Source organism: Equus caballus, chromosome 16, assembly GCF_041296265.1.
Source record: "Equus caballus isolate H_3958 breed thoroughbred chromosome 16, TB-T2T, whole genome shotgun sequence".
Taxonomy (NCBI): Eukaryota; Metazoa; Chordata; class Mammalia; order Perissodactyla; family Equidae; genus Equus; species Equus caballus.
The window spans coordinates 1651800-1675567 of NC_091699.1; positions in this window are offsets into that span (position 1 = coordinate 1651800).

A 23768-nucleotide genomic window follows, 5' to 3' on the forward strand; every position below is an offset into this window, starting at 1 on the left:
CTTTGCCCTAGAGCTGAAAGGCACAACGTGCAGGCTTCTTTCCAAAGGGCGAGTTGGGCCCCACAGCATCTTGCTTCCAGCTCTTTGGGAAGCTAAGAAACCACTCGCTCTGCACAGTGCTATTACAGCCTACCGGGAACCTCTCTTCCAAAGGCCTGTGAAACGCAGTTTCTTTGCAGGCCTGATCTGGCTGAAGTAGGACTTCTGCTCTGGGTGTGCTACTTTGCCCTAGAGCTGAAAGGCACAACGTGCAGGCCTCTTTCCAAAGGGCGAGTTGGGCACCACAGCATCTTGCTTCCAGCTCTTTGGGAAGCTAAGAAACAACTCGCTCTGCACAGTGCTCTTACAGCCTACCGGGAACATCTCTTCCAAAGGCCTGTGAAACGCAGTTTCTTTGCAGGCCTGATCTGGCTGAAGTAGGACTTCTGCTCTGGGTGTGCTACTTTGCCCTAGAGCTGAAAGGCACAACGTGCAGGCTTCTTTCCAAAGGGCGAGTTGGGCCCCACAGCATCTTGCTTCCAGCTCTTTGGGAAGCTAAGAAACCACTCGCTCTGCACAGTGCTCTTACAGCCTACCGGGAACATCTCTTCCAAAGGCCTGTGAAACGCAGTTTCTTTGCAGGCCTGATCTGGCTGAAGTAGGACTTCTGCTCTGGGTGTGCTACTTTGCCCTAGAGCTGAAAGGCACAACGTGCAGGCTTCTTTCCAAAGGGCGAGTTGGGCCCCACAGCATCTTGCTTCCAGCTCTTTGGGAAGCTAAGAAACAACTCGCTCTGCACAGTGCTCATACAGCCTACCGGGAACATCTCTTCCAAAGGCCTGTGAAACGCAGTTTCTTTGCAGGCCTGATCTGGCTGAAGTAGGACTTCTGCTCTGGGTGTGCTACTTTGCCCTAGAGCTGAAAGGCACAAGGTGCAGGCTTCTTTCCAAAGGGCGAGTTGGGCCCCACAGCATGTTGCTTCCAGCTCTTTGGGAAGCTAAGAAACAACTCGCTCTGCACGGTGCTCTTACAGCCTACCGGGAACATCTCTTCCAAAGGCCTGTGAAACGCAGTTTCTTTGCAGGCCTGATCTGGCTGAAGTAGGACTTCTGCTCTGGGTGTGCTACTTTGCCCTAGAGCTGAAAGGCACAACGTGCAGGCTTCTTTCCAAAGGGCGAGTTGGGCCCCACAGCATCTTGCTTCCAGCTCTTTGGGAAGCTAAGAAACAACTCGCTCTGCACAGTGCTCTTACAGCCTACCGGGAACATCTCTTCCAAAGGCCTGTGAAACGCAGTTTCTTTGCAGGCCTGATCTGGCTGAAGTAGGACTTCTGCTCTGGGTGTGCTACTTTGCCCTAGAGCTGAAAGGCACAACGTGCAGGCTTCTTTCCAAAGGGTGAGTTGGGCCCCACAGCATCTTGCTTCCAGCTCTTTGGGAAGCTAAGAAACAACTCGCTCTGCACATTGCTCTTACAGCCTACCGGGAACATCTCTTCCAAAGGCCTGTGAAACGCAGTTTCTTTGCAGGCCTGATCTGGCTGAAGTAGGACTTCTGCTCTGGGTGTGCTACTTTGCCCTAGAGCTGAAAGGCACAACGTGCAGGCTTCTTTCCAAAGGGCGAGTTGGGCCCCACAGCATCTTGCTTCCAGCTCTTTGGGAAGCTAAGAAACAACTCGCTCTGCACAGTGCTCTTACAGCCTAGTGGGAACATCTCTTCCAAAGGCCTGTGAAACGCAGTTTCTTTGCAGGCCTGATCTGGCTGAAGTAGGACTTCTGCTCTGGGTGTGCTACTTTGCCCTAGAGCTGAAAGGCACAACGTGCAGGCTTCTTTCCAAAGGGCGAGTTGGGCCCCACAGCATCTTGCTTCCAGCTCTTTGGGAAGCTAAGAAACAACTCGCTCTGCACAGTGCTCTTACAGCCTACCGGGAACATCTCTTCCAAAGGCCTGTGAAACGCAGTTTCTTTGCAGGCCTGATCTGGCTGAAGTAGGACTTCTGCTCTGGGTGTGCTACTTTGCCCTAGAGCTGAAAGGCACAACGTGCAGGCTTCTTTCCAAAGGGCGAGTTGGGCCCCACAGCATCTTGCTTCCAGCTCTTTGGGAAGCTAAGAAACAACTCGCTCTGCACAGTGCTCTTACAGCCTACCGGGAACATCTCTTCCAAAGGCCTGTGAAACGCAGTTTCTTTGCAGGCCTGATCTGGCTGAAGTAGGACTTCTGCTCTGGGTGTGCTACTTTGCCCTAGAGCTGAAAGGCACAACGTGCAGGCTTCTTTCCAAAGGGCGAGTTGGGCCCCACAGCATCTTGCTTCCAGCTCTTTGGGAAGCTAAGAAACAACTCGCTCTGCACGGTGCTCTTACAGCCTACCGCTAACATCTCTTCCAAAGGCCTGTGAAACGCAGTTTCTTTGCAGGCCTGATCTGGCTGAAGTAGGACTTCTGCTCTGGGTGTGCTACTTTGCCCTAGAGCTGAAAGGCACAACGTGCAGGCTTCTTTCCAAAGGGCGAGTTGGGCCCCACAGCATCTTGCTTCCAGCTCTTTGGGAAGCTAAGAAACAACTCGCTCTGCACGGTGCTCTTACAGCCTACCGGGAACATCTCTTCCCAAGGCCTGTGAAACGCAGTTTCTTTGCAGGCCTGATCTGGCTGAAGTAGGACTTCTGCTCTGGGTGTGCTACTTTGCCCTAGAGCTGAAAGGCACAACGTGCAGGCTTCTTTCCAAAGGGTGAGTTGGGCCCCACAGCATCTTGCTTCCAGCTCTTTGGGAAGCTAAGAAACAACTCGCTCTGCACAGTGCTCTTACAGCCTACCGGGAACATGTCTTCCAAAGGCCTGTGAAACGCAGTTTCTTTGCAGGCCTGATCTGGCTGAAGTAGGACTTCTGCTCTGGGTGTGCTACTTTGCCCTAGAGCTGAAAGGCACAACGTGCAGGCTTCTTTCCAAAGGGCGAGTTGGGCCCCACAGCATCTTGCTTCCAGCTCTTTGGGAAGCTAAGAAACAACTCGCTCTGCACAGTGCTCTTACAGCCTACCGGGAACATCTCTTCCAAAGGCCTGTGAAACGCAGTTTCTTTGCAGGCCTGATCTGGCTGAAGTAGGACTTCTGCTCTGGGTGTGCTACTTTGCCCTAGAGCTGAAAGGCACAACGTGCAGGCTTCTTTCCAAAGGGCGAGTTGGGCCCCACAGCATCTTGCTTCCAGCTCTTTGGGAAGCTAAGAAACAACTCGCTCTGCACGGTGCTCTTACAGCCTACCGGGAACATCTCTTCCAAAGGCCTGTGAAACGCAGTTTCTTTGCAGGCCTGATCTGGCTGAAGTAGGACTTCTGCTCTGGGTGTGCTACTTTGCCCTAGAGCTGAAAGGCACAACGTGCAGGCTTCTTTCCAAAGGGCGAGTTGGGCCCCACAGCATCTTGCTTCCAGCTCTTTGGGAAGCTAAGAAACAACTCGCTCTGCACAGTTCTCTTACAGCCTACCGGGAACATGTCTTCCAAAGGCCTGTGAAACGCAGTTTCTTTGCAGGCCTGATCTGGCTGAAGTAGGACTTCTGCTCTGGGTGTGCTACTTTGCCCTAGAGCTGAAAGGCACAACGTGCAGGCTTCTTTCCAAAGGGCGAGTTGGGCCCCACAGCATCTTGCTTCCAGCTCTTTGGGAAGCTAAGAAACAACTCGCTCTGCACAGTGCTCTTACAGCCTAGTGGGAACATCTCTTCCAAAGGCCTGTGAAACGCAGTTTCTTTGCAGGCCTGATCTGGCTGAAGTAGGACTTCTGCTCTGGGTGTGCTACTTTGCCCTAGAGCTGAAAGGCACAACGTGCAGGCTTCTTTCCAAAGGGCGAGTTGGGCCCCACAGCATCTTGCTTCCAGCTCTTTGGGAAGCTAAGAAACAACTCGCTCTGCACAGTGCTCTTGCAGCCTAGTGGGAACATCTCTTCCAAAGGCCTGTGAAACGCAGTTTCTTTGCAGGCCTGATCTGGCTGAAGTAGGACTTCTGCTCTGGGTGTGCTACTTTGCCCTAGACCTGAAAGGCACAACGTGCAGGCTTCTTTCCAAAGGGCGAGTTGGGCCCCACAGCATCTTGCTTCCAGCACTTTGGGAAGCTAAGAAACAACTCGCTCTGCACAGTGCTCTTACAGCCTAGTGGGAACATCTCTTCCAAAGGCCTGCGAAACGCAGTTTCTTTGCAGGCCTGATCTGGCTGAAGTAGGACTTCTGCTCTGGGTGTGCTACTTTGCCCTAGAGCTGAAAGGCACAACGTGCAGTCTTCTCTACAAAGGGCGAGTTGGGCCCCACAGCATCTTGCTTCCAGCTCTTTGGGAAGCTAAGAAACAACTCGATCTGCACAGTGCTCTTACAGCCTACCGGGAACATCTCTTCCAAAGTCCTGTGAAACGCAGTTTCTTTGCAGGCCTGATCTGGCTGAAGTAGGACTTCTGCTCTGGGTGTGCTACTTTGCCCTAGAGCTGAAAGGCACAACGTGCAGGCTTCTTTCCAAAGGGCGAGTTGGCCACGCAGCATCTTGCTTCCAGCTCTTTGGGAAGCTAAGAAAGAACTTGCTCTGCACAAGGCTCTTACAGCCTACCGGGAACATCTCTTCCAAAGGCCTGTGAAACGCAGTTTCTTTGCAGGCCTGATCTGGCTGAAGTAGGACTTCTGCTCTGGGTGTGCTACTTTGCCCTAGAGCTGAAAGGCACAACGTGCAGGCTTCTTTCCAAAGGGCGAGTTGGGCCCCACAGCATCTTGCTTCCAGCTCTTTGGGAAGCTAAGAAACAACTCGCTCTGCACAGTGCTCTTACAGCCTACCGGGAACATCTCTTCCAAAGGCCTGTGAAACGCAGTTTCTTTGCAGGCCTGATCTGGCTGAAGTAGGACTTCTGCTCTGGGTGTGCTGCTTTGCCCTAGAGCTCAAAGGCACAACGTGCAGGCTTCATTCCAAAGGGCGAGTTGGGCCCCACAGCATCTTGCTTCCAGCTCTTTGGGAAGCTAAGAAACAACTCGCTCTGCACAGTGCTCTTACAGCCTACCGGGAACATCTCTTCCAAAGGCCTGTGAAACGCAGTTTCTTTGCAGGCCTGATCTGGCTGAAGTAGGACTTCTGCTCTGGGTGTGCTACTTTGCCCTAGAGCTGAAAGGCACAACGTGCAGGCTTCTTTCCAAAGGGCGAGTTGGGCCCCACAGCATCTTGCTTCCAGCTCTTTACGAAGCTAAGAAACAACCCGCTCTGCAGAGTGCTCTTACAGCCTACCGGGGACATCTCTTCCAAAGGCCTGTGAAACGCAGTTTCTTTGCAGGCCTGATCTGGCTGAAGTAGGACTTCTGCTCTGGGTGTGCTACTTTGCCCTAGAGCTGAAAGGCACAACGTGCAGGCTTCTTTCCAAAGGGCGAGTTGGGCCCCACAGCATCTTGCTTCCAGCTCTTTTGGAAGCTAAGAAACAACTCGCTCTGCAGAGTTCTCTTACAGCCTACCTGGAACATCTCTTCCAAAGGCCTGTGAAACGCAGTTTCTTTGCAGGCCTGATCTGGCTGAAGTAGGACTTCTGCTCTGGGTGTGCTACTTTGCCCTAGAGCTGAAAGGCACAACGTGCAGGCTTCTTTCCAAAGGGCGAGTTGGGCCCCACAGCATCTTGCTTCCAGCTCTTTGGGAAGCTAAGAAACAACCCGGTGTGCACAGTGCTCTTACAGCCTACCGGGAACATCTCTTCCAAAGGCCTGTGAAACGCAGTTTCTTTGCAGGCCTGATCTGGCTGAAGTAGGACTTCTGCTCTGGGTGTGCTACTTTGCCCTAGAGCTGAAAGGCACAACGTGCAGGCTTCTTTCCAAAGGGCGAGTTGGGCCCCACAGCATCTTGCTTCCAGCTCTTTGGGAAGCTAAGAAACAACACGCTCTGCACAGTGCTCTTACAGCCTACCAGGAACATCTCTTCCAAAGGCCTGTGAAACGCAGTTTCTCTGCAGGCCTGATCTGGCTGAAGTAGGACTTCTGCTCTGGGTGTGCTACTTTGCCCTAGAGCTGAAAGGCACAACGTGCAGGCTTCTTTCCAAAGGGCGAGTTGGGCCCCACAGCATCTTGCTTCCAGCTCTTTGGGAAGCTAAGAAACAACTCGCTCTGCACAGTGCTCTTACAGCCTACCGGGAACATCTCTTCCAAAGGCCTGTGAAACGCAGTTTCTTTGCAGGCCTGATCTGGCTGAAGTAGGACTTCTGCTCTGGGTGTGCTACTTTGCCCTAGAGCTGAAAGGCACAACGTGCAGGCTTCTTTCCAAAGGGCGAGTTGGGCCACACAGCATCTTGCTTCCAGCTCTTTGGGAAGCTAAGAAACAACCCGCTCTGCAGAGTGCTCTTACAGCCTACCGGGAACATCTCTTCCAAAGGCCTGTGAAACGCAGTTTCTTTGCAGGCCTGATCTGGCTGAAGTAGGACTTCTGCTCTGGGTGTGCTACTTTGCCCTAGAGCTGAAAGGCACAACGTGCAGGCTTCTTTCCAAAGGGCGAGTTGGGCCCCAGAGCATCTTGCTTCCAGCTCTTTGGGAAGCTAAGAAACAACTCGCTCTGCAGAGTGCTCTTACAGCCTACCGGGAACATCTCTTCCAAAGGCCTGTGAAATGCAGTTTCTTTGCAGGCCTGATCTGGCTGAAGTAGGACTTCTGCTCTGGGTGTGCTACTTTGCCCTAGAGCTGAAAGGCACAACGTGCAGGCTTCTTTCCAAAGGGCGAGTTGGGCCCCACAGCATCTTGCTTCCAGCTCTTTGGGAAGCTCAGAAACAACTCGCTCTGCACAGTGCTCTTACAGCCTAGTGGGAACATCTCTTCCAAAGGCCTGTGAAACGCAGTTTCTTTGCAGGCCTGATCTGGCTGAAGTAGGACTTCTGCTCTGGGTGTGCTACTTTGCCCTAGAGCTAAAAGGCACAACGTGCAGACTTCTTTCCAAAGGGCGAGTTGGGCCCCACAGCATCTTGCTTCCAGCTCTTTGGGAACCTAAGAAACAACACGCTCTGCACAGTGCTTTTACAGCCTACCGGGAACATCTCTTCCAAAGGCCTGTGAAACGCAGTTTCTTTGCAGGCCTGATCTGGCTGAAGTAGGACTTCTGCTCTGGGTGTGCTACTTTGCCCTAGAGCTGAAAGGCACAACGTGCAGGCTTCTTTCCAAAGGGCGAGTTGGGCCCCACAGCATCTTGCTTCCAGCTCTTTGGGAATCTAAGAAACAACCCGCTGTGCACAGTGCTCTTACAGCCTACCGGGAACATCTCTTCCAAAGGCCTGTGAAACGCAGTTTCTTTGCAGGCCTGATCTGGCTGAAGTAGGACTTCTGCTCTGGGTGTGCTACTTTGCCCTAGAGCTGAAAGGCACAACGTGCAGGCTTCTTTCCAAAGGGCGAGTTGGGCCCCACAGCATCTTGCTTCCAGCTCTTTGGGAAGCTCAGAAACAACTCGCTCTGCACAGTGCTCTTACAGCCTACCGGGAACATCTCTTCCAAAGGCCTGTGAAACGCAGTTTCTTTGCAGGCCTGATCTGGCTGAAGTAGGACTTCTGCTCTGGGTGTGCTACTTTGCCCTAGAGCTGAAAGGCACAACGTGCAGGCTTCTTTCCAAAGGGCGAGTTGGGCCCCACAGCATCTTGCTTCCAGCTCTTTGGGAAGCTAAGAAACAACTCGCTCTGCACAGTGCTCTTACAGCCTACCGGGAACATCTCTTCCAAAGGCCTGTGAAACGCAGTTTCTTTGCAGGCCTGACCTGGCTGAAGTAGGACTTCTGCTCTGGGTGTGCTACTTTGCCCTAGAGCTGAAAGGCACAACTTGCAGCCTTCTTTCCAAAGGGCGAGTTGGGCCCCACAGCATCTTGCTTCCAGCTCTTTGGGAAGCTAAGAAACAACTCGCTCTGCACAGTGCTCTTACAGCCTACCGGGAACATCTCTTCCAAAGGCCTGTGAAACGCAGTTTCTTTGCAGGCCTGATCTGGCTGAAGTAGGACTTCTGCTCTGGGTGTGCTACTTTGCCCTAGAGCTGAAAGGCACAACGTGCAGGCTTCTTTCCAAATGGCGAGTTGGGCCCCACAGCATCTTGCTTCCAGCTCTTTGGGAAGCTAAGAAACAACTCGCTCTGCACAGTGCTCTTACAGCCTACCGGGAACATCTCTTCCAAAGGCCTGTGAAATGCAGTTTCTTTGCAGGCCTGATCTGGCTGAAGTAGGACTTCTGCTCTGGGTGTGCTACTTTGCCCTAGAGCTGAAAGGCACAACGTGCAGGCTTCTTTGCAAAGGGCGAGTTGGGCCCCACAGCATCTTGCTTCCAGCTCTTTGGTAACCTAAGAAACAACCCGCTGTGCACAATGCTCTTACAACCTACCGGGAACATCTCTTCCAAAGGCCTGTGAAACGCAGTTTCTTTGCAGGCCTGACCTGGCTGAAGTAGGACTTCTGCTCTGGGTGTGCTACTTTGCCCTGGAGCTGAAAGGCACAACGTGCAGGCTTCTTTCCAAAGGGCGAGTTGGGTCCCACAGCATCTTGCTTCCAGCTCTTTGGGAAGCTAAGAAACTACTCGCTCTGCACAGTGCTCTTACAGCCTACCGGGAACATCTCTTCCAAAGGCCTGTGAAACGCAGTTTCTTTGCAGGCCTGATCTGGCTGAAGTAGGACTTCTGCTCTGGGTGTGCTACTTTGCCCTAGAGCCGAAAGGCACAACGTGCAGGCTTCTCTACAAAGGGGGAGTTGGGCCCCACAGCATCTTGCTTCCAGCTCTTTGTGAAGCTAAGAAACAACTCGCTCTGAACAGTGCTCTTACAGCCTACCGGGAACATCTCTTCCAAAGGCCTGTGAAATGCAGTTTCTTTGCAGGCCTGATCTGGCTGAAGTAGGACTTCTGCTCTGGGTGTGCTACTTTGCCCTAGAGCTGAAAGGCACAACGTGCAGGCTTCTTTCCAAAGGGCGAGTTGGGCCCCACAGCATCTTGCTTCCAGCTCTTTGGTAACCTAAGAAACAACCCGCTGTGCACAATGCTCTTACAACCTACCGGGAACATCTCTTCCAAAGGCCTGTGAAACGCAGTTTCTTTGCAGGCCTGATCTGGCTGAAGTAGGACTTCTGCTCTGGGTGTGCTACTTTGCCCTAGAGCTGAAAGGCACAACGTGCAGGCTTCTCTACAAAGGGCAAGTTGGGCCCCACAGCATCTTGCTTCCAGCTCTTTGGGAAGCTAAGAAACAACTCGCTCTGCACAGTGCTCTTACAGCCTACCGGGAACATCTCTTCCAAAGGCCTGTGAAACGCAGTTTCTTTGCAGGCCTGACCTGGCTGAAGTAGGACTTCTGCTCTGGGTGTGCTACTTTGCCCTGGAGCTGAAAGGCACAACGTGCAGGCTTCTTTCCAAAGGGCGAGTTGGGTCCCACAGCATCTTGCTTCCAGCTCTTTCGGAAGCTAAGAAACTACTCGCTCTGCACAGTGCTCTTACAGCCTACCGGGAACATCTCTTCCAAAGGCCTGTGAAACGCAGTTTCTTTGCAGGCCTCATCTGGCTGAAGTAGGACTTCTGCTCTGGGTGTGCTACTTTGCCCTAGAGCCGAAAGGCACAACGTGCAGGCTTCTCTACAAAGGGGGAGTTGGGCCCCACAGCATCTTGCTTCCAGCTCTTTGGGAAGCTAAGAAACAACTCGCTCTGAACAGTGCTCTTACAGCCTACCGGGAACATCTCTTGCAAAGGCCTGTGAAACGCAGTTTCTTTGCAGGCCTGATCTGGCTGAAGTAGGACTTCTGCTCTGGGTGTGCTACTTTGCCCTAGAGCTGAAAGGCACAACGCTCAGGCTTCTCTACAAAGGGCGCGTTGGGCCCCACAGCATCTTGCTTCCAGCTCTTTGGGAAGCTAAGAAACAACTAGCTCTGCACAGTGCTCTTACAGCCTACCGGGAACATCTCTTCCAAAGGCCTGTGAAACGCAGTTTCTTTGCAGGCCTGATCTGGCTGAAGTAGGACTTCTGCTCTGGGTGTGCTACTTTGCCCTAGAGCTGAAAGGCACAACGTGCAGGCTTCTTTCCAAAGGGCGAGTTGGGCCCCACAGCATCTTGCTTCCTGCTCTTTGGGAAGCTAAGAAACAACTCGCTCTGCACAGTGCTCTTACAGCCTACCGGGAACATCTCTTCTAAAGGCCTGTGAAACGCAGTTTCTTTGCAGGCCTGATCTGGCTGAAGTAGGACTTCTGCTCTGGGTGTGCTACTTTGCCCTAGAGCTGAAAGGCACAACGTGCAGGCTTCTTTCCAAAGGGCGAGTTGGGCCCCACAGCATCTTGCTTCCAGCTCTTTGGGAAGCTAAGAAACAACTCGCTCTGCACATTGCTCTTACAGCCTACCGGGAACATCTCTTCCAAAGGCCTGTGAAACGCAGTTTCTTTGCAGGCCTGATCTGGCTGAAGTAGGACTTCTGCTCTGGGTGTGCTACTTTGCCCTAGAGCTGAAAGGCACAACGTGCAGGCTTCTTTCCAAAGGGCGAGTTGGGCCCCACAGCATCTTGCTTCCAGCTCTTTGGGAAGCTATGAAACAACTCGCTCTGCACAGTGCTCTTACAGCCTAGTGGGAACATCTCTTCCAAAGGCCTGTGAAACGCAGTTTCTTTGCAGGCCTGATCTGGCTGAAGTAGGACTTCTGCTCTGGGTGTGCTACTTTGCCCTAGAGCTGAAAGGCACAACGTGCAGGCTTCTTTCCAAAGGGCGAGTTGGGCCCCACAGCATCTTGCTTCCAGCTCTTTGGGAAGCTAAGAAACAACTCGCTCTGCACAGTGCTCTTACAGCCTACCGGGAACATCTCTTCCAAAGGCCTGTGAAACGCAGTTTCTTTGCAGGCCTGATCTGGCTGAAGTAGGACTTCTGCTCTGGGTGTGCTACTTTGCCCTAGAGCTGAAAGGCACAACGTGCAGGCTTCTTTCCAAAGGGCGAGTTGGGCCCCACAGCATCTTTCTTCCAGCTCTTTGGGAAGCTAAGAAACAACTCGCTCTGCACAGTGCTCTTACAGCCTACCGGGAACATCTCTTCCAAAGGCCTGTGAAACGCAGTTTCTTTGCAGGCCTGATCTGGCTGAAGTAGGACTTCTGCTCTGGGTGTGCTACTTTGCCCTAGAGCTGAAAGGCACAACGTGCAGGCTTCTTTCCAAAGGGCGAGTTGGGCCCCACAGCATCTTGCTTCCAGCTCTTTGGGAAGCTAAGAAACAACTCGCTCTGCACGGTGCTCTTACAGCCTACCGGGAACATCTCTTCCAAAGGCCTGTGAAACGCAGTTTCTTTGCAGGCCTGATCTGGCTGAAGTAGGACTTCTGCTCTGGGTGTGCTACTTTGCCCTAGAGCTGAAAGGCACAACGTGCAGGCTTCTTTCCAAAGGGCGAGTTGGGCCCCACAGCATCTTGCTTCCAGCTCTTTGGGAAGCTAAGAAACAACTCGCTCTGCACGGTGCTCTTACAGCCTACCGGGAACATCTCTTCCAAAGGCCTGTGAAACGCAGTTTCTTTGCAGGCCTGATCTGGCTGAAGTAGGACTTCTGCTCTGGGTGTGCTACTTTGCCCTAGAGCTGAAAGGCACAACGTGCAGGCTTCTTTCCAAAGGGCGAGTTGGGCCCCACAGCATCTTGCTTCCAGCTCTTTGGGAAGCTAAGAAACAACTCGCTCTGCACAGTTCTCTTACAGCCTACCGGGAACATGTCTTCCAAAGGCGTGTGAAACGCAGTTTCTTTGCAGGCCTGATCTGGCTGAAGTAGGACTTCTGCTCTGGGTGTGCTACTTTGCCCTAGAGCTGAAAGGCACAACGTGCAGGCTTCTTTCCAAAGGGCGAGTTGGGCCCCACAGCATCTTGCTTCCAGCTCTTTGGGAAGCTAAGAAACAACTCGCTCTGCACAGTGCTCTTACAGCCTAGTGGGAACATCTCTTCCAAAGGCCTGTGAAACGCAGTTTCTTTGCAGGCCTGATCTGGCTGAAGTAGGACTTCTGCTCTGGGTGTGCTACTTTGCCCTAGAGCTGAAAGGCACAACGTGCAGGCTTCTTTCCAAAGGGCGAGTTGGGCCCCACAGCATCTTGCTTCCAGCTCTTTGGGAAGCTAAGAAACAACTCGCTCTGCACAGTGCTCTTGCAGCCTAGTGGGAACATCTCTTCCAAAGGCCTGTGAAACGCAGTTTCTTTGCAGGCCTGATCTGGCTGAAGTAGGACTTCTGCTCTGGGTGTGCTACTTTGCCCTAGACCTGAAAGGCACAACGTGCAGGCTTCTTTCCAAAGGGCGAGTTGGGCCCCACAGCATCTTGCTTCCAGCACTTTGGGAAGCTAAGAAACAACTCGCTCTGCACAGTGCTCTTACAGCCTAGTGGGAACATCTCTTCCAAAGGCCTGCGAAACGCAGTTTCTTTGCAGGCCTGATCTGGCTGAAGTAGGACTTCTGCTCTGGGTGTGCTACTTTGCCCTAGAGCTGAAAGGCACAACGTGCAGGCTTCTTTCCAAAGGGCAAGTTGGGCCCCACAGCATCTTGCTTCCAGCTCTTTGGGAAGCTAAGAAACAACTCGCTCTGCACAGTGCTCTTACAGCCTACCGGGAACATCTCTTCCAAAGTCCTGTGAAACGCAGTTTCTTTGCAGGACTGATCTGGCTGAAGTAGGACTTCTGCTCTGGGTGTGCTACTTTGCCCTAGAGCTGAAAGGCACAACGTGCAGTCTTCTCTACAAAGGGCGAGTTGGGCCCCACAGCATCTTGCTTCCAGCTCTTTGGGAAGCTAAGAAACAACTCGATCTGCACAGTGCTCTTACAGCCTACCGGGAACATCTCTTCCAAAGTCCTGTGAAACGCAGTTTCTTTGCAGGCCTGATCTGGCTGAAGTAGGACTTCTGCTCTGGGTGTGCTACTTTGCCCTAGAGCTGAAAGGCACAACGTGCAGGCTTCTTTCCAAAGGGCGAGTTGGCCACGCAGCATCTTGCTTCCAGCTCTTTGGGAAGCTAAGAAAGAACTTGCTCTGCACAAGGCTCTTACAGCCTACCGGGAACATCTCTTCCAAAGGCCTGTGAAACGCAGTTTCTTTGCAGGCCTGATCTGGCTGAAGTAGGACTTCTGCTCTGGGTGTGCTACTTTGCCCTAGAGCTGAAAGGCACAACGTGCAGGCTTCTTTCCAAAGGGCGAGTTGGGCCCCACAGCATCTTGCTTCCAGCTCTTTGGGAAGCTAAGAAACAACTCGCTCTGCACAGTGCTCTTACAGCCTACCGGGAACATCTCTTCCAAAGGCCTGTGAAACGCAGTTTCTTTGCAGGCCTGATCTGGCTGAAGTAGGACTTCTGCTCTGGGTGTGCTGCTTTGCCCTAGAGCTGAAAGGCACAACGTGCAGGCTTCTTTCCAAAGGGCGAGTTGGGCCCCACAGCATCTTGCTTCCAGCTCTTTGGGAAGCTAAGAAACAACTCGCTCTGCACAGTGCTCTTACAGCCTACCGGGAACATCTCTTCCAAAGGCCTGTGAAACGCAGTTTCTTTGCAGGCCTGATCTGGCTGAAGTAGGACTTCTGCTCTGGGTGTGCTACTTTGCCCTAGAGCTGAAAGGCACAACGTGCAGGCTTCTTTCCAAAGGGCGAGTTGGGCCCCACAGCATCTTGCTTCCAGCTCTTTACGAAGCTAAGAAACAACCCGCTCTGCAGAGTGCTCTTACAGCCTACCGGGGACATCTCTTCCAAAGGCCTGTGAAACGCAGTTTCTTTGCAGGCCTGATCTGGCTGAAGTAGGACTTCTGCTCTGGGTGTGCTACTTTGCCCTAGAGCTGAAAGGCACAACGTGCAGGCTTCTTTCCAAAGGGCGAGTTGGGCCCCACAGCATCTTGCTTCCAGCTCTTTTGGAAGCTAAGAAACAACTCGCTCTGCAGAGTTCTCTTACAGCCTACCTGGAACATCTCTTCCAAAGGCCTGTGAAACGCAGTTTCTTTGCAGGCCTGATCTGGCTGAAGTAGGACTTCTGCTCTGGGTGTGCTACTTTGCCCTAGAGCTGAAAGGCACAACGTGCAGGCTTCTTTCCAAAGGGCGAGTTGGGCCCCACAGCATCTTGCTTCCAGCTCTTTGGGAAGCTAAGAAACAACCCGGTGTGCACAGTGCTCTTACAGCCTACCGGGAACATCTCTTCCAAAGGCCTGTGAAACGCAGTTTCTTTGCAGGCCTGATCTGGCTGAAGTAGGACTTCTGCTCTGGGTGTGCTACTTTGCCCTAGAGCTGAAAGGCACAACGTGCAGGCTTCTTTCCAAAGGGCGAGTTGGGCCCCACAGCATCTTGCTTCCAGCTCTTTGGGAAGCTAAGAAACAACACGCTCTGCACAGTGCTCTTACAGCCTACCAGGAACATCTCTTCCAAAGGCCTGTGAAACGCAGTTTCTCTGCAGGCCTGATCTGGCTGAAGTAGGACTTCTGCTCTGGGTGTGCTACTTTGCCCTAGAGCTGAAAGGCACAACGTGCAGGCTTCTTTCCAAAGGGCGAGTTGGGCCCCACAGCATCTTGCTTCCAGCTCTTTGGGAAGCTAAGAAACAACTCGCTCTGCACAGTGCTCTTACAGCCTACCGGGAACATCTCTTCCAAAGGCCTGTGAAACGCAGTTTCTTTGCAGGCCTGATCTGGCTGAAGTAGGACTTCTGCTCTGGGTGTGCTACTTTGCCCTAGAGCTGAAAGGCACAACGTGCAGGCTTCTTTCCAAAGGGCGAGTTGGGCCACACAGCATCTTGCTTCCAGCTCTTTGGGAAGCTAAGAAACAACCCGCTCTGCAGAGTGCTCTTACAGCCTACCGGGAACATCTCTTACAAAGGCCTGTGAAACGCAGTTTCTTTGCAGGCCTGATCTGGCTGAAGTAGGACTTCTGCTCTGGGTGTGCTACTTTGCCCTAGAGCTGAAAGGCACAACGTGCAGGCTTCTTTCCAAAGGGCGAGTTGGGCCCCACAGCATCTTGCTTCCAGCTCTTTGGGAATCTAAGAAACAACCCGCTGTGCACAGTGCTCTTACAGCCTACCGGGAACATCTCTTCCAAAGGCCTGTGAAACGCAGTTTCTTTGCAGGCCTGATCTGGCTGAAGTAGGACTTCTGCTCTGGGTGTGCTACTTTGCCCTAGAGCTGAAAGGCACAACGTGCAGGCTTCTTTCCAAAGGGCGAGTTGGGCCCCACAGCATCTTGCTTCCAGCTCTTTGGGAAGCTAAGAAACAACTCGCTCTGCACAGTGCTCTTACAGCCTACCGGGAACATCTCTTCCAAAGGCCTGTGAAACGCAGTTTCTTTGCAGGCCTGATCTGGCTGAAGTAGGACTTCTGCTCTGGGTGTGCTACTTTGCCCTAGAGCTGAAAGGCACAACGTGCAGGCTTCTTTCCAAAGGGCGAGTTGGGCCCCAGAGCATCTTGCTTCCAGCTCTTTGGGAAGCTAAGAAACAACTCGCTCTGCAGAGTGCTCTTACAGCCTACCGGGAACATCTCTTCCAAAGGCCTGTGAAATGCAGTTTCTTTGCAGGCCTGATCTGGCTGAAGTAGGACTTCTGCTCTGGGTGTGCTACTTTGCCCTAGAGCTGAAAGGCACAACGTGCAGGCTTCTTTCCAAAGGGCGAGTTGGGCCCCACAGCATCTTGCTTCCAGCTCTTTGGGAAGCTCAGAAACAACTCGCTCTGCACAGTGCTCTTACAGCCTAGTGGGAACATCTCTTCCAAAGGCCTGTGAACGCAGTTTCTTTGCAGGCCTGATCTGGCTGAAGTAGGACTTCTGCTCTGGGTGTGCTACTTTGCCCTAGAGCTAAAAGGCACAACGTGCAGACTTCTTTCCAAAGGGCGAGTTGGGCCCCACAGCATCTTGCTTCCAGCTCTTTGGGAACCTAAGAAACAACACGCTCTGCACAGTGCTTTTACAGCCTACCGGGAACATCTCTTCCAAAGGCCTGTGAAACGCAGTTTCTTTGCAGGCCTGATCTGGCTGAAGTAGGACTTCTGCTCTGGGTGTGCTACTTTGCCCTAGAGCTGAAAGGCACAACGTGCAGGCTTCTTTCCAAAGGGCGAGTTGGGCCCCACAGCATCTTGCTTCCAGCTCTTTGGGAATCTAAGAAACAACCCGCTGTGCACAGTGCTCTTACAGCCTACCGGGAACATCTCTTCCAAAGGCCTGTGAAACGCAGTTTCTTTGCAGGCCTGATCTGGCTGAAGTAGGACTTCTGCTCTGGGTGTGCTACTTTGCCCTAGAGCTGAAAGGCACAACGTGCAGGCTTCTTTCCAAAGGGCGAGTTGGGCCCCACAGCATCTTGCTTCCAGCTCTTTGGGAAGCTCAGAAACAACTCTCTCTGCACAGTGCTCTTACAGCCTACCGGGAACATCTCTTCCAAAGGCCTGTGAAACGCAGTTTCTTTGCAGGCCTGATCTGGCTGAAGTAGGACTTCTGCTCTGGGTGTGCTACTTTGCCCTAGAGCTGAAAGGCACAACGTGCAGGCTTCTTTCCAAAGGGCGAGTTGGGCCCCACAGCATCTTGCTTCCAGCTCTTTGGGAAGCTAAGAAACAACTCGCTCTGCACAGTGCTCTTACAGCCTACCGGGAACATCTCTTCCAAAGGCCTGTGAAACGCAGTTTCTTTGCAGGCCTGACCTGGCTGAAGTAGGACTTCTGCTCTGGGTGTGCTACTTTGCCCTAGAGCTGAAAGGCACAACTTGCAGGCTTCTTTCCAAAGGGCGAGTTGGGCCCCACAGCATCTTGCTTCCAGCTCTTTGGGAAGCTAAGAAACAACTCGCTCTGCACAGTGCTCTTACAGCCTACCGGGAACATCTCTTCCAAAGGCCTGTGAAACGCAGTTTCTTTGCAGGCCTGATCTGGCTGAAGTAGGACTTCTGCTCTGGGTGTGCTACTTTGCCCTAGAGCTGAAAGGCACAACGTGCAGGCTTCTTTCCAAATGGCGAGTTGGGCCCCACAGCATCTTGCTTCCAGCTCTTTGGGAAGCTAAGAAACAACTCGCTCTGCACAGTGCTCTTACAGCCTACCGGGAACATCTCTTCCAAAGGCCTGTGAAATGCAGTTTCTTTGCAGGCCTGATCTGGCTGAAGTAGGACTTCTGCTCTGTGTGTGCTACTTTGCCCTAGAGCTGAAAGGCACAACGTGCAGGCTTCTTTGCAAAGGGCGAGTTGGGCCCCACAGCATCTTGCTTCCAGCTCTTTGGTAACCTAAGAAACAACCCGCTGTGAAAAATGCTCTTACAACCTACCGGGAACATCTCTTCCAAAGGCCTGTGAAACGCAGTTTCTTTGCAGGCCTGACCTGGCTGAAGTAGGACTTCTGCTCTGGGTGTGCTACTTTGCCCTGGAGCTGAAAGGCACAACGTGCAGGCTTCTTTCCAAAGGGCGAGTTGGGTCCCACAGCATCTTGCTTCCAGCTCTTTGGGAAGCTAAGAAACTACTCGCTCTGCACAGTGCTCTTACAGCCTACCGGGAACATCTCTTCCAAAGGCCTGTGAAACGCAGTTTCTTTGCAGGCCTGATCTGGCTGAAGTAGGACTTCTGCTCTGGGTGTGCTACTTTGCCCTAGAGCCGAAAGGCACAACGTGCAGGCTTCTCTACAAAGGGGGAGTTGGGCCCCACAGCATCTTGCTTCCAGCTCTTTGTGAAGCTAAGAAACAACTCGCTCTGAACAGTGCTCTTACAGCCTACCGGGAACATCTCTTCCAAAGGCCTGTGAAATGCAGTTTCTTTGCAGGCCTGATCTGGCTGAAGTAGGACTTCTGCTCTGGGTGTGCTACTTTGCCCTAGAGCTGAAAGGCACAACGTGCAGGCTTCTTTCCAAAGGGCGAGTTGGGCCCCACAGCATCTTGCTTCCAGCTCTTTGGTAACCTAAGAAACAACCCGCTGTGCACAATGCTCTTACAACCTACCGGGAACATCTCTTCCAAAGGCCTGTGAAACGCAGTTTCTTTGCAGGCCTGATCTGGCTGAAGTAGGACTTCTGCTCTGGGTGTGCTACTTTGCCCTAGAGCTGAAAGGCACAACGTGCAGGCTTCTCTACAAAGGGCAAGTTGGGCCCCACAGCATCTTGCTTCCAGCTCTTTGGGAAGCTAAGAAACAACTCGCTCTGCACAGTGCTCTTACAGCCTACCGGGAACATCTCTTCCAAAGGCCTGTGAAACGCAGTTTCTTTGCAGGCCTGACCTGGCTGAAGTAGGACTTCTGCTCTGGGTGTGCTACTTTGCCCTGGAGCTGAAAGGCACAACGTGCAGGCTTCTTTCCAAAGGGCGAGTTGGGTCCCACAGCATCTTGCTTCCAGCTCTTTCGGAAGCTAAGAAACTACTCGCTCTGCACAGTGCTCTTACAGCCTACCGGGAACATCTCTTCCAAAGGCCTGTGAAACGCAGTTTCTTTGCAGGCCTCATCTGGCTGAAGTAGGACTTCTGCTCTGGGTGTGCTACTTTGCCCTAGAGCCGAAAGGCACAACGTGCAGGCTTCTCTACAAAGGGGGAGTTGGGCCCCACAGCATCTTGCTTCCAGCTCTTTGGGAAGCTAAGAAACAACTCGCTCTGAACAGTGCTCTTACAGCCTACCGGGAACATCTCTTCCAAAGGCCTGTGAAACGCAGTTTCTTTGCAGGCCTGATCTGGCTGAAGTAGGACTTCTGCTCTGGGTGTGCTACTTTGCCCTAGAGCTGAAAGGCACAACGCTCAGGCTTCTCTACAAAGGGCGCGTTGGGCCCCACAGCATCTTGCTTCCAGCTCTTTGGGAAGCTAAGAAACAACTCGCTCTGCACAGTGCTCTTACAGCCTACCGGGAACATCTCTTCCAAAGGCCTGTGAAACGCAGTTTCTTTGCAGGCCTGATCTGGCTGAAGTAGGACTTCTGCTCTGGGTGTGCTACTTTGCCCTAGAGCTGAAAGGCACAACGTGCAGGCTTCTTTCCAAAGGGCGAGTTGGGCCCCACAGCATCTTGCTTCCTGCTCTTTGGGAAGCTAAGAAACAACTCGCTCTGCACAGTGCTCTTACAGCCTACCGGGAACATCTCTTCTAAAGGCCTGTGAAACGCAGTTTCTTTGCAGGCCTGATCTGGCTGAAGTAGGACTTCTGCTCTGGGTGTGCTACTTTGCCCTAGAGCTGAAAGGCACAACGTGCAGGCTTCTTTCCAAAGGGCGAGTTGGGCCCCACAGCATCTTGCTTCCAGCTCTTTGGTAACCTAAGAAACAACCCGCTGTGCACAGTGCTCTTACAACCTACCGGGAACATCTCTTCCAAAGGCCTGTGAAACGCAGTTTCTTTGCAGGCCTGATCTGGCTGAAGTAGGACTTCTGCTCTGGGTGTGCTACTTTGCCCTAGAGCTGAAAGGCACAACGTGCAGGCTTCTTTCCAAAGGGCGAGTTGGGCCACACAGCATCTTGCTTCCAGCTCTTTGGTAACCTAAGAAACAACCCGCTCTGCACAGTGCTCTTACAGCCTACCGGGAACATCTCTTCCAAAGGCCTGTGAAACGCAGTTTCTTTGCAGGCCTGATCTGGCTGAAGTAGGACTTCTGCTCTGGGTGTGCTACTTTGCCCTAGAGCTGAAAGGCACAACGTGCAGGCTTCTTAACAAAGGGCGACTTGGGCCCCACAGCATCTTGCTTCCAGCTCTTTGGGAAGCTAAGAAACAACTCGCTCTGCACAGTGCTCTTACAGCCTAGCGGGAACATCTCTTCCAAATGCCTGTGAAATGCAGTTTCTTTGCAGGCCTGATCTGGCTGAAGTAGGACTTCTGCTCTGGGTGTGCTACTTTGCCCTAGAGCTGAAAGGCACAACGTGCAGGCTTCTTTCCAAAGGGCGAGTTGGGCCCCACAGCATCTTGCTTCCAGCTCTTTGGTAACCTAAGAAAAAACCCGCTGTGCACAATGCTCTTACAACCTACCGGGAACATCTCTTCCAAAGGCCTGTGAAACGCAGTTTCTTTGCAGGCCTGATCTGGCTGAAGTAGGACTTCTGCTCTGGGTGTGCTACTTTGCCCTAGAGCTGAAAGGCACAACGTGCAGGCTTCTTTCCAAAGGGCGAGTTGGGCCCCACAGCATCTTGCTTCCAGCTCTTTGGTAACCTAAGAAACAACCCGCTCTGCACAGTGCTCTTACAGCCTACCGGGAACATCTCTTCCAAAGGCCTGTGAAACGCAGTTTCTTTGCAAGCCTGATCTGGCTGAAGTAGGACTTCTGCTCTGGGTGTGCTACTTTGCCCTAGAGCTGAAAGGCACAACGTGCAGTCTTCTTTCGAAAGGGCGAGTTGGGCCCCACAGCATCTTGCTTCCAGCTCTTTGGGAAGCTAAGAAACAACTCGCTCTGCACAGTGCTCTTACAGCCTACTGGGAACATCTCTTCCAAAGGCCTGTGAAACGCAGTTTCTTTGCAGGCCTGATCTGGCTGAAGTAGGACTTCTGCTCTGGGTGTGCTACTTTGAACTAGAGCTGAAAGGCACAACGTGCAGGCTTCTCTACAAAGGGCGAGTTGGGCCCCACAGCATCTTGCTTCCAGCTCTTTGGGAAGCTAAGAAACAACTCGCTCTGCACAGTGCTCTTACAGCCTACCGGGAACATCTCTTCCAAAGGGCTGTGAAACGCAGTTTCTTTGCAGGCCTGATCTGGCTGAAGTAGGACTTCTGCTCTGGGTGTGCTACTTTGCCCTAGAGCTGAAAGGCACAACGTGCAGGCTTCTTTCCAAAGGGCGACTTGGGCCCCACAGCATCTTGCTTCCAGCTCTTTGGGAAGCTAAGAAACAACTCGCTCTGCACAGTGCTCTTACAGCCTACCGGGAACATCTCTTCCAAAGGCCTGTGAAACGCAGTTTCTTTGCAGGCCTGATCTGGCTGAAGTAGGACTTCTGCTCTGGGTGTGCTACTTTGCCCTAGAGCTGAAAGGCACAACGTGCAGGCTTCTTTCCAAAGGGCGAGTTGGGCCCCACAGCATCTTGCTTCCATCTCTTTGGGAAGCTAAGAAACAACTCGCTCTGCACAGTGCTCTTACAGCCTACCGGGAACATCACTTCCAAACGCCTGTGAAACGCAGTTTCTTTGCAGGCCTGATCTGGCTGAAGTAGGACTTCTGCTCTGGGTGTGCTACTTTGCCCTAGAGCTGAAAGGCACAACGTGCAGGCTTCTTTCCAAAGGGCGAGTTGGGCCCCACAGAATCTTGCTTCCAGCTCCTTGGGAAGCTAAGAAACAACTCGCTCTGCACAGTGCTCTTACAGCCTACCGGGAAGATCTCTTCTAAAGGCCTGTGAAACGCAGTTTCTTTGCAGGCCTGATCTGGCTGAAGTAGGACTTCTGCTCTGGGTGTGCTACATTGCCCTAGAGCTGAAAGGCACAACGTGCAGGCTTCTTTCCAAAGGGCGAGTTGGGCCCCACAGCATCTTGCTTCCAGCTCTTTGGGAAGCTAAGAAACAACTCGCTCTGCACAGTGCTCTTACAGCCTAGTGGGAACATCTCTTCCAAAGGCCCGTGAAACGCAGTTTCTTTGCAGGCCTGATCTGGCTGAAGTAGGACTTCTGCTCTGGGTGTGCTACTTTGCCCTAGAGCTGAAAGGCACAACGTGCAGGCTTCTTTCCAAAGGGCGAGTTGGGCCCCACAGCATCTTGCTTCCAGCTCTTTGGGAAGCTAAGAAACAACTCGCTCTGCACAGTGCTCTTACAGCCTAGTGGGTACATCTCTTCCAAAGCCCTGTGAAATGCAGTTTCCTTGCAGGCCTGATCTGGCTGAAGTAGGACTTCTGCTCTGGGTGTGCTACTTTGCCCTAGAGCTGAAAGGCACAACGTGCAGGCTTCTTTCCAAAGGGCGAGTTGGGCCCCACAGCATCTTGCTTCCAGCTCTTTGGGAAGCTAAGAAACAACTCGCTCTGCACAGTGCTCTTACAGCCTAGTGGGAACATCTCTTCCAAAGGCCTGTGAAACGCAGTTTCTTTGCAGGCCTGATCTGGCTGAAGTAGGACTTCTGCTCTGGGTGTGCTACTTTGCCCTAGAGCCGAAAGGCACAACGTGCAGGCTTCTCTACAAAGGGGGAGTTGGGCCCCACAGCATCTTGCTTCCAGCTCTTTGGGAAGCTAAGAAACAACTCGCTCTGAACAGTGCTCTTACAGCCTACCGGGAACATCTCTTCCAAAGGCCTGTGAAACGCAGTTTCTTTGCAGGCCTGATCTGGCTGAAGTAGGACTTCTGCTCTGGGTGTGCTACTTTGCCCTAGAGCTGAAAGGCACAACGTTCAGGCTTCTCTACAAAGGGCGCATTGGGCCCCACAGCATCTTGCTTCCACCTCTTTGGGAAGCTAAGAAACAACTTGCTCTGCACAGTGCTCTTACAGCCTACCGGGAACATCTCTTCCAAAGGCCTGTGAAACGCAGTTTCTTTGCAGGCCTGATCTGGCTGAAGTAGGACTTCTGCTCTGGGTGTGCTACTTTGCCCTAGAGCTGAAAGGCACAACGTGCAGGCTTCTTTCCAAAGGGCGAGTTGGGCCCCACAGCATCTTGCTACCAGCTCTTTGGGAAGGTAAGAAACAGCTCGCTGTGCACAGTGCTCTTACAGCCTACCGGGAACATCTCTTCCAAAGGCCTGTGAAACGCAGTTTCTTTGCAGGCCTGATCTGGCTGAAGTAGGACTTCTGCTCTGGGTGTGCTACATTGCCCTAGAGCTGAAAGGCACAACGTGCAGGCTTCTTTCCAAAGGGCGAGTTGGGCCCCACAGCATCTTGCTTCCAGCTCTTTGGGAAGCTAAGAAACAACTCGCTCTGCACAGTGCTCTTACAGCCTACCGGGAACATCTCTTCCAAAGGCCTGTGAAACGCAGTTTCTTTGCAGGCCTGATCTGGCTGAAGTAGGACTTCTGCTCTGGGTGTGCTACTTTGCCCTAGAGCTGAAAGGCACAACGTGCAGGCTTCTTTCCAAAGGGCGAGTTGGGCCCCACAGCATCTTGCTTCCAGCTCTTTGGGAAGCTAAGAAACAACTCGCTCTGCACAGTGCTCTTACAGCCTACCGGGAACATCTCTTCCAAAGGCCTGTGAAACGCAGTTTCTTTGCAGGCCTGATCTGGCTGAAGTAGGACTTCTGCTCTGGGTGTGCTACTTTGCCCTAGAGCTGAAAGGCACAACGTGCAGGCTTCTTTCCAAAGGGCGAGTTGGGCCCCACAGCATCTTGCTTCCAGCTCTTTGGGAAGCTAAGAAACAACTCGCTCTGCACAGTGCTCTTACAGCCTACCGAGAACATCTCTTCCAAAGGCCTGTGAAACGCAGTTTCTTTGCAGGCCTGATCTGGCTGAAGTAGGACTTCTGCTCTGTGTGTGCTACTTTGCCCTAGAGCTGAAAGGCACAACGTGCAGGCTTCTCTACAAAGGGCGAGTTGGGCCCCACAGCATCTTGCTTCCAGCTCTTTGGGAAGCTAAGAAACAACTCGCTCTGCACAGTGCTCTGACAGCCTACCGGGAACATCTCTTCCAAAGGCCTGAGAAACGCAGTTTCTTTGCAGGCCTGATCTGGCTGAAGTAGGACTTCTGCTCTGGGTGTGCTACTTTGCCCTAGAGCTGAAAGGCACAACGTGCAGGCTTCTTTCCAAAGGGCGAGTTGGGCCCCACAGCATCTTGCTTCCAGCTCTTTGGGAAGGTAAGAAACAACTCGCTCTGCACAGTGCTCTTACAGCCTACCGGGAACAGCTCTTCCAAAGGCCTGTGAAACGCAGTTTCTTTGCAGGCCTGATCTGGCTGAAGTAGGACTTCTGCTCTGGGTGTGCTACTTTGCCCTATAGCTGAAAGGCACAACGTGCAGGCTTCTTTCCAAAGGGCGAGTTGGGCCCCACAGCATCTTGCTTCCAGCTCTTTGGGAAGCTGAGAAACAACTCGCTCTGCACAGTGCTCTT